This window comes from Lactuca serriola, chromosome 4 (assembly GCF_051521515.1).
Source record: "Lactuca serriola cultivar US96UC23 chromosome 4, Lser_US96UC23_V15, whole genome shotgun sequence".
NCBI classification, from domain to species: Eukaryota; Viridiplantae; Streptophyta; class Magnoliopsida; order Asterales; family Asteraceae; genus Lactuca; species Lactuca serriola.
In genome coordinates this window covers 361,641,391-361,652,342 of record NC_136411.1, presented here as the reverse complement: position 1 = coordinate 361,652,342, position 10,952 = coordinate 361,641,391, and the positions used below count along the sequence as shown (strand labels likewise).

Sequence of the window (10,952 nt, the reverse complement as noted above, 5' to 3'; positions counted from 1 at the left end):
CCAAAACTGGATAAGGTCCAAAGGAATACCTTAATATGATGCCTTTGATCTCTAAAGACACTAGATTTGCACTTCCTTCAGCCTTCTTTTGCCTTGGTCACCTTCTCCTTCAAATTTCACCAACAAATGATCAACAATGGCCTCTCTTCTCCTCACAAGCGATCTAGGACTCTCTCTGGGGTATGGTAGTCGCAATGGACGGCCATAAGGGCCTTTAAATAGGTCTCAAACCCTGTAAATTAGGGTTTCATTAAACAGCATGGACTCGCTGAGTCCACTCATGAACTCGCCGAGTCCAGCTATGAACTCACATACGAATCCGCGACCATACTCGGCGAGTCTAGACGCCAACTCGCCGAGTTCCCCCACAAAACCCAAAAATAAAGGAACAAAATCTCATACCTGGGAATCCGGGTGTTACAATTCTCCCCCACTAGAATCAGACTTCGCCCCTGAAGTCTCACTCTGCAAACAACTATGGATGTTGCTCCCGCATCTCACGCTCCGGTTCCCAAGTCAACTCTGACCCTTTCCGATGTTGCCACTGGACCTGCACCAGTGGCACTTCCTTGTTCCTCAAAACCTTGATCTTCCGATCCCTGATCGCCACCGGTCTCTCAGCATAATTTAGGCTCGCATCTATCTGAATATCTTCTAATAGCACCACTGCCGACTCGTCGGCTATACACTTTCGCAACTGCAATACGTGGAAAGTGTCATGAATCTGACCCAACTCTGCTGGCAACTCTAAACGATATGCTACCCTGCCCACCCTCGCGATCACCCTGAAAGGACCAATATATCAGGGCCCCAACTTGCCCCTCTTCCTGAATCGGATCACTCCTTTCCAAGGAGACACCTTCAGGAGCACGAAGTTGCCGACCTGAAACTCGAGCTCGGATTGGCGTCTGTCCGCATAACTCTTCTGCCGACTCTGAGTGGTCAACAACCTCTGTCTGACCTGCTGGATCTGCTCTGTCGTCTGAAGCACAATCTCGGTGCTGCCCATCACACGCTCCCCTACTTCTCCCCAGCAAATAGGGGTTCGACACCTCCTCCCATACAACAGTTCAAAGGGCGGCATGCCAATGCTCAAATGATGGCTGTTGTTATAAGAAAACTCCGCCAAGGGCAAATACGTGTCCCAACTCCCTCCGAAATCCAATACACATGCCTGAAGCATATCCTCGAGCGTCTGAATCGTCCGCTCACTCTGTCCGTCCATCTGTGGGTGGTATGCAGTACTGAAATGTAGCCTCATACCTAACTCCTCGTGAAACTTCTTCCAAAATCTGGAAGTAAATCGCACATCTCGATCTGAAACAATCGAGATCGGAACTCCATGTCGTGATACCACCTCCCTCACATACAACTCTGCCAGCCTCTCAGCAGAAGAGCTCTCACTGATAGCAAGAAAGTGAGCGCTCTTTGTCAACCTGTCCACAATCACCCAAATTGCGTCGACACCCCTCGTGGTCCTTGGCAATTTGGTGATGAAATCCATGGTAATGTGTTCCCATTTCCACTTGGGAATCTCTAATGGCTGTAGCTTACCATGTGGACGTTGGTGCTCGGCCTTCACCCTGTGACAGGTCAAGCACCTCTCTACAAACCATGCGACATCCCTCTTCATACAGGGCCACCAATAATCCTTCTTCAGGTCCAAATACATCTTGGTGGCCCCGGGATGGATCGAAAATTTCGATCGATGAGCCTCCTCCATCAAAATGGTACGCGTCTCGCCCACAGACAGTACCCAAATCCGGCCCTGAAATGTCATAATCCCCCGGCTATCAGTAACAAATTCCGATACCAGCCCGAAAACTCTCTCCCTCTTCTGGCTCTCTGGCTTCACGGCCTCGGCCTGGGCCCCACAAATAGCATCCAACACCGGGTCCATCACTGACAATCTCAAACAAACATCTCGAATTGGGGCGCCCTCCGCCCTATGGCTCAATGCATCGGCTACCACATTAGCCTTGCCCGGGTGGTACAGGATCTCACAATCATAATCCTTGACCACGTCCAACCACCTTCTCTGGCGCATGTTCAGGTTGGGCTGATCCATCAAATACTTCAAGCTCTTGTGGTCCGTGTATATCGTACACCGAACCCCATACAGGTAATGTCGCCAGATCTTGAGAGCGAACACTACCGCTCCCAGCTCCAAATCATGAGTGGGATATCTCGACTCATGAGGTTTAAGCTGCCTCGATGCATAAGCAATCACATGCCCCCTCTACATAAGCACCGCTCCCAATCCGGATATCGATGCATCACAATAAACCACAAAATCTCCCATCCCTTCTGGAAGAGCTAGCACTGGTGCTTCGCATAATTTATGGCGAAGTGTCTCGAACGAGGTCTGCTGCTCCGGACCCCAAGAAAACGCAACACCCTTCCGGGTCAACTTGGTGAGTGGCACGGCGATCTTGGAGAAATCCTTAATAAATCTCCGATAATAGCCAGCCAAACCTAGAAAACTCCTGATCTCACTGGGTGACATCGGCACCTCCTATCTCATGATCGCCTCAATCTTGGCCGGATCGACCAATATCCCATTCTGGTTAACGAGGTGTCCCAGAAACTGAACCTCTCGTAGCCAGAACTCACATTTGGAGAACTTGGCATAAAGCCTCTCCGATCTCAGAACTCCGAGGATCTCCCTCAAATGCTCCTCATGTTTCTCTCTGGATCTCGAATACACCAATATGTCGTCGATGAACACGATCACTGAGCGGTCCAACATCGGTCTGCACACCCTGTTCATGAGATCCATGAACACCGCAGGTGCGTTGGTGAGTCCGAAATGCATCACCACGAACTCGTAATGCCCATAACGAGTCTGGAATGCTGTCTTCTGGACGTCCTCCTCCCGCACCCTCACCTGATGATACCCAGACCTCAAATCGATCTTGGAGAACCAAGATGCTCCCTGCAACTGGTCAAACAAATCGTCGATCCTCGGCAATGGGTAACGGTTCTTGACCGTTAGCTTATTCAGCTCACGATAATCAATGCACATGCACAGCGAGCCATCCTTCTTCTTGACAAAACGGATAGGTGCCCCCCATGGCGAACTGCTCGGCCTGATAAACCCCTTCCCCAGCAGTTCCTGAAGCTGCGAGGATAACTCCTGCATCTCCGGAGGCGCAAGGCGATAAGGCGCCTTAGCGATAGGCGCAGCTCCCGGAACCAACTCAATACTGAACTCTACCTGCCTCTCCGGAGGCACACCTGGCAATTCCTCTGGAAACACATCCAGAAACTCGCACACTATCGGAACCTCATCAACCGACTTCGGTCTCTCTAAAACAACCCTCGCATCCATCACATATGCCACAAATCCTCTACAGCCCTGCTATAGACTCTGTCTCGCTCTGGCGGCCGAACAAAATGTTGACCCCGCACGTGTACCCTCGCCGTGCACTGTAAGAACTCCCCCACTAGGGTCTCGAATCGTCACCAACTGACGCTCGCAGTCTATCACAGCTCCATATCTGCTCAACCAATCCATACCCACTATAACACACACGTCCCCCATCGCGATCGGAACTAGATCTATCGAGAACTCCACACCGAAGATCTCAAGGACACATCCTCGAATCACATCCGAAGCATACACTGCTCGCTCATCAGCTATGGAAACTCGCAAAGGCCGACTCAACGCCTCTCTACGAATACTAATGTGCTGACTAAATGCCAAGGAAACAAATGACCGACTCGTACCTGAGTCAAATAAAACCAGAGCAGGTAAAGAACTCACAAGAAAAGTACCTACGCATATCATCATATAAGCATAAAAACTCAACTCAAATAAAAGATGAAAAGAGGATACATACCAGCAACAACATCGGGCGCCGCGCGGACCTCTTTCGTGGTCAACTGAAATGCCCTCCCACGAGCCTTCGGGGCCTCGACCTTCACCGGCCGAACCTCGGTAACCCTAGCAGCAGGCGCAGATCCCTGCGCTGATCCCTGATGTAGCTGAGGGCACTCGGCCTTCCGATGGCCGGTCTGGTTGCAATGGAAGCAAACCATAAATCCTTTGGGGCAATCTCTGGCGATATGCCCCTCCTTGCCACATTTGTAGCAAGCACCCGATCGACAGGCCCCCTCATGCCCCTTGCCGCACTTCTCGCAAGTGCGGCCCTTCTGGCCTCCAGTCCTCGAATCGGCGGACTTGGTCCGCTTGGCTGTCGGCTGAGACTGAGCTGGCCGCCAATCCATCCTCTGAGACCCGGCTTCCTCCCTGGCCTGAGTCTCCAACTCAATCTCCCTCTTCCGGGCATTTTCCTGGAGCTCAACAACTGTCCGGTACATCGAGTTCGACACGAACTCCCGAATGTCCCTCCTCAGAATACCCAAATATCGGCTCATCCATGCATGCTCAGTAGACACCTGCTCAGGGCAGAACATCGCCCTCTCATGAAACTTCTGGGTGACCATAGTAACTGAATCATTACCCTGGTTGAGGGTCAAGAACTCCTGAACCAGCCGTTCCCTCTCCACCGGGGGAACATACTCGTCTCTGAACATGGTGGTGAACCTCTCCCAGGTCACCGCTGAAATCTCTGCAAGAGTGAAGTCCGATGTTACGAACTTCCACCAATCCTTCGCTCCCAAGCGAAGCTGGTTCAAAGCGAACCGTACCCTCAGATGCTCCGGACATGAACACGTATAGAAGCATCCCTCAATGTCAGCAATCCATCTCATCGCAGCGATCGGATCCTGCGTCCCATCAAACTCGGGTGGCTTCGTGTTGCTGAACTCCCGGAACAACAACGAGTCACCTCCCTGAGGCCTGACAGCAGCCACAGCTGCTGTAGCTGCAGCGGCTGCGGCCTCAGTCACCGCGGCGTACCGCTCATCAAAAGTCTCCAACCGGGTGGTCTTGATAGACCCAAACATCTCCGGAATCTCGGCCCTGATCGCCGCAGCCACCTCATCGTGGATCATCTGACGAAGCTCCTCGTCACTCACACCACTCGCCTCAGGTCTATGGCGTGTCCCAACCATGATGCCTCTGAAATACAACAAAAATTATTAGAGACCCGATCGAGCATACTCATACTCGATGACACAACCCTACTTGTCCTCCGTTGTCCAAAAGATTCTTACCTGGACTGCCCACTGATCCGGTGTCTTCAGTAGTACGGGCCTAATACTACTGACCACACCGCATCAACATTCACTCCAAGTCCTCCTCCATGGATCTTGGATTACAAGCACTCTATTCTCATGAGCTCCTAACTACTATCTACTCTCTCTCAAGCATCTCAGCAGCAGAAATCTCCTAGGCTAAGGCATCACAAATCAGGCTACTCTAGTCCTAATATGTATACCTAGCCTACTCTAGCATGCATAATGTAACATAACATATCTCACAACACATAATGTAAGGGTACTTTTGGGAATTCACCGTTCGGGCGCTGGCTGATCGTACACACGGCTCTGCTCTGTTTGTCTCAAAACACTTTTTACTCTTTTCAAAAATTTTACTTTATTATAAATTTTTTTCTCAAATCCTCAGTTTGAGTTCAGATACGCCCGAAGGTGCATCCGAATCTCTCAAACCAAGGCTCTGATACAAACTTGTAACAACGTAAATTTCAAAACAAAAATTTCATTTTTGTCACAACCTTTTTCACATAAAATATTTTATAAAATATCCAATAATAGTTATCAAAACATATCGTATCCCAAGATCATAAAAATCAAATCCTCTCTCTAGTGTGTACGAGTCACGCCGGCGCCTTTCCACGGTCCTCGCTAGTACCTGAAACACATAACACAACAACTGTAAGCATAATGCTTAGTGAGTTCCCCAAAATACCCTTACACACATATGCCTTTCCAGGCCATACTCTACACGACCTTCAGGTCCATGTGTCTCAGGGGACTTCCGTCCCAGTCCCAGTAGACCTTCCGGTCCTACTCGTATCGACCTTCTGGTCCATGACTCCTTGACCTTTCGGTCCACGTCATAATACCTTCCGGCCCATATCATACAAAGCATACATATCACATACATAACGTATACAGAGTGTGCAACGCATAGCATACAAAACATGCAACTCATAGCATACAAGACCTTCCGGTCACACATAGGTACCTTTCCAGGTACAGTATAGTGAGAAGACTCAGCTCAGATATCTCGGTAAGTCTCTGTCTCGGTAGAAATATGATCTAGCCTCCGCCTAATCACATAAAGCAAATACTCCCATAAATACAACTGTACTCAACCCTAAAAGTCAACAAGGTCAACGGTCAAACTTTGACCCGACTCGGCGAGTACACTAGGGCGACTCGGCGAGTCTACACGTGTCCACTGACTCTCTCTTAGACCCTCTCTTGGCACGTCGAGTACTCCCCTGACTCGACGAGTTCCACCTGGCAAGAATCGCGGGGCCACCCCGACTCAACTCGTCGAGTCCCAAGAACAGATTCGGCGAGTTCCAACTTGAACTCAGACCCCTTACTCTCCCTGACTCACCGAGTCATTCCCCCAACTCGACATGTCCACTCACTGAGTGATTAACGGGCAACCTTCATACTACTCGCCGAGTCTATTCTTCGGACTCGGTGAGTTCATGCCATGCACAAACTCAAAATGACTTCTGAGGTTAGATCTGCTCCATACAATCATAGATCTAGCCTCCCCAAGCATGATAATCACGTAAAGTTCGGACCTTGACACACATATAACATAGAAATGGTCCAAAATGGTGATTTAGCCCCAAAAATGACATTCTAAGCTCATGACTTCCAAAATGACTCATAAAGCTCCAAGGGTTAAGGTCTCTGGACCTCTTTGAGTCCAGATCCAAAGCACAAACTCGAGAGGGGACTAAATACTCTACATACTCTTCTTCTAAAGGGTTTAAAAACCCTAACTCTATGAATCAACACCCAAAACTGGAGAAGGTCCGAAGGAATACCTTAATATGATGCCTTTGATCTCTAAAGACACTAGATTTGCATTTCCTTCAGCCTTCTTTTGCCTTGGTCACCTTCTCCTTCAAATTTCACCAACAAATGATCAACAATGGCCTCTCTTCTCCTCACAAGAGATCTAGGACTCTCTCTGGGGTGTGGTAGCCGCAATGGACGGCCATAAGGGCCTTTAAATAGGTCTCAAACCCTGGAAATTAGGGTTTCATTAAACAGCATGGACTCGTCGAGTCCACTCATGAACTCGCCGAGTCCAGTTGTGAACTCGCATACGAATCCGCGACCATACTCGGCGAGTCTAGATGCCAACTCGTCGAGTTCCCCCACAAAACCCAAAAATAAAGGAACAAAATCTCATACCTGGGAATTCGGGTGTTACATAACCCTAGCTTTGGCTCTAAGTCACCTCACTATAAAAGGAGCCATACCCTTGATGAAAATCAGAGATTAGAAACCCTAGAAGAGTTGTAGCCAATTTTTGTATCTTCCTCTTCCCTCTCACATATTATATTCTTGCTAAGTGTGTTTGTGATTCATTAGAGGTATTACACTTGTGATACTTGCTCTCAAGCTTTAAGATCTACAAAGTTTTAGATTTTTGTTACTACACAACAATCATATGTATTTTTCTTAACCCTTATTCATGATTTTCGATTATTGTCTATAGATCTAGGGTTTGTATGTTCTAGTTTATATAGTATGTTCAGTTAGAGAAGACATACATCAAATTAGGGTTGCATGTTCTAGTTTATATAGTATGTTCAATTAAAGAAGACATAGATCGAATTAGGGTTTCATGCACACATAGGATTGTATGTTCATGAAAAACCCATCACTATTGCGTGTATGGATTGATCCATTTTCGTCATTCTTCGATCCATGTTATTTAACATTTCCAAAACTGAAGAACCATTTCCATCCTTGTATCATCTTGCTACGTCTTGTTGAGGTTTGTGATATTTTCTTAAATGCATTGAAAATTCTTCGATTTGGTCTTTAATTGTCGCGGGATTCTTCTTTGTTAATGGTCCTTGAGAATCAAGGAGTTGCCTTGTCGTCACGTTTAACCCATCATAAAATATAGATATTTCTTGTTGCTCGTTAAGATTATTTGGGAGAGAATTTCTTAGTAACCCTTTATATCTCTCCCATGCTTCATACATTGATTCCCCCGCTTGTTACTCAAAATTAGCTATGGCCTTCTTAAGTTTAGAAACCTTCGATGATGGGCAAAATTGTTGAATGAACTCTTCACGCATTTGTGCCCATGTTATGATTGCACCGGGTGGGAGTGCATTCAACCAATCTTTAGCCGCTCCTTTGAAAGTGACCGAAGCATTCTTAACAACACCATTTCTCATGGTACATTCGAATTATTAAAATAACCAACAATGTTATTGACTTCATTGAGGTGTTTGTATGCATCTGCATGATCTTTTCCGTAGAATGGGATATCTTTTAGCGTGGAAAGGATGTGTCCCTTGAGCTCGAAGTTGGCGGTGGTGGGAATTTCAGGTTGCACAAGGCCTGGACTGGTGTCCTCACGAATTCGCTTCTTGTATGCCTCCATAGTCATGTATGCAATGTTGGCCATCTCATCTTCGCTTGCGGGTTCGCTTAATTCTTCTCAAATGGTGGTGTCAATGGTCATATACTACTGAAACAAAAACGAAAACGTGTAACACGAATAAAAGTAACTAAACTAAAAACAAATTGCAACGTGACCACGACGTGGTTACAGATCCGATAGAAAAATAAATACAAAAAAATAACTTTTTGCGGTTTTTATCCCACAAAGAGGATCAAATAACTATAAGCAATTAAAATAAAAACTAAAATAAGTCGTTCCCCGGCAACGGCGTTAAAAACTTGATAAGCAAAAATATACCTATCAACTTTTAAATTTATAAACCTAACTAACTTTACTAACTAATGCTCCTATAGGTAGTGTACCTAGTCGGATTATAGTATAGTTAGATAAGTCGGGTGTCGATCACGTGGAACATAATTCTAATTAATAAATAACTACTAATAATTAACTTAATAAAATAAGTAAATTGGGGGGTTTTTTTTACTGATTTTGCAAGTTCAGGTAACTTAAATCAAACAAATAACGACTAATCAAACAAATAAAATTGTTTTTACTTCAATTATTAAAGAGTACTTCTATTAGTTCTGAATTCTCTTTCCCCTATGGTTTATTTCTACTAGACAGTTTATATTGACTTCCAATTAATTAATACTAGTTACTATGGTTTAGAATTCTAGTGTTTCTCAATTTATGAACTACTATGCAATGATCAAGCACAAGTTGAACACAAAACTGATATAAAGATAAATTGAACTATGAATGATGAAATTAGAAACTACTGATCTATGATCAAGATAGTAATTCAAGCACATAATGTGGATAATTAATGCTCTCTAATACAACCAAAGTTATTAACTTTATACTCTTAACTCTATGATTTGTTCAATCACAAGATCTAACTATTTAATGGTCATAAACAACTAGAAATCAAATTAATGCGGCTAGGATGATCATCTACTACATATAACTTGAATGAAATGTAATAAAGACTAAAAAATTTTAACATGCTAGGGTTATAATTCATCAAATACAAGAAAAGCCAAATAAATTGTCATAATAATTAATCATAAATTAATTGGAATAAATTTCGAGATTAATGGAATTAATTAAAAGTGCAGGGTCTAAAGTACAATTATTCAATAGTTGAACAAAAGGCTCCAGAACCTTCCACCAGGAGGGTGGACGGTTCTAGAGGATAATTTAGGGTTTCTAGATTATCTCATATGGATAAATATAGAGATGGATAATTACCAATTTGAAATATTATTATTATATTCAGGTCAGGGTTATCTAGTGCTTCCTTGTACCACTATATAAATGACCCTAACCCTAGCATTTTTGGCCACTCATTCTCTAAGGGAGATAGCCGAAATTCTAATCCCTCCTCCTCCTCTCTCCATAATCTTCTTCTTGCTAGCTTGGGTCTAAACCACTAAAGGTGCGACATTTGTGGTGTTTGCTTCCAAAGCTTCAACAAGTCAAGGATAATTGTTATTTGCTAGAATAACAATAAGGTATGTAATCCTAAACCCTTTTATGTCTTTTTTGAAAATTGCCTAAGGTTTCTAGGGTTCTTATTTTGATGTTCATAGTTATAGGTTCAATAATGAAAACATAGATCTTGTTTTAGGTTGCATGCACACTTAAGAGATTTAAGTTTTTTTTGTTATGCCTAAAACTCATCAGTATTTGGGGGAACTCACTAAACTTTGTACATATTGTTTATGTTGAAATGTTTTTCAGGTACTTCCGGTTCCAAGAAGAAAAGATAGGCTGATCGCATTGCATCCACCGATGATTTTCTACGTGATTACTCTGATTTATCGTTGTTTTGAGGATATACATTTTATGCTATGATGGTCTTTTGGAAACAATGAAATGAATGGTACATTTTTATTATAAAAAAAATGAATTTTTATCCTCTATTTTTTGGGATGTTACACAAAAACTTGAAAAATATTAGACTACATCTCGGACAACATCTTTCGTGACTTCCACCCAACTGAGTTGTGCATCCTCATCTGAAGCACTATCTCTTCATACAGGGGAGCACATTGCGTTGAATAAAAATTCGTTAAGTATAGTTACGGATTCACTCGATGAGTCTTTGGAATGTGTATACGGATTACGGGTACGGTATGCGGTCTAGACTGTCATTCATATACGTACGGTTTTAAAGTTAATTATGTTTATTAAATTACTTATTTATCATTTATTTTAATCAATTTCGTATTACTAAATGCTGCCGTAATCCAATAGTTTGTTTCAAACACCAAAAGGGCACGTGAAGCGCGACTGTTGTTGACTTTCTTAGATTTTTGGACGTCGCTTCCTTTCATATAATTTTGACTTGCATCCTATAAAGTGGCTAAACGCATAAGACGAAAAGGAGAGCATAATTAAAACA

At 44.2% G+C, this 10,952-nt stretch overlaps 1 non-coding gene across 1 annotated transcript; it reads left to right on the top strand.

Moving 5' to 3' along the window:
- The first annotated feature begins 8,058 nt into the window (after positions 1-8,058).
- On the top strand, positions 8,059-8,165 carry LOC145049093 (small nucleolar RNA R71). The gene has a single exon (XR_013683208.1). It is a non-coding gene; the product is annotated as a small nucleolar RNA R71 (small nucleolar RNA).
- Positions 8,166-10,952: the final 2,787 nt, after the last annotated feature.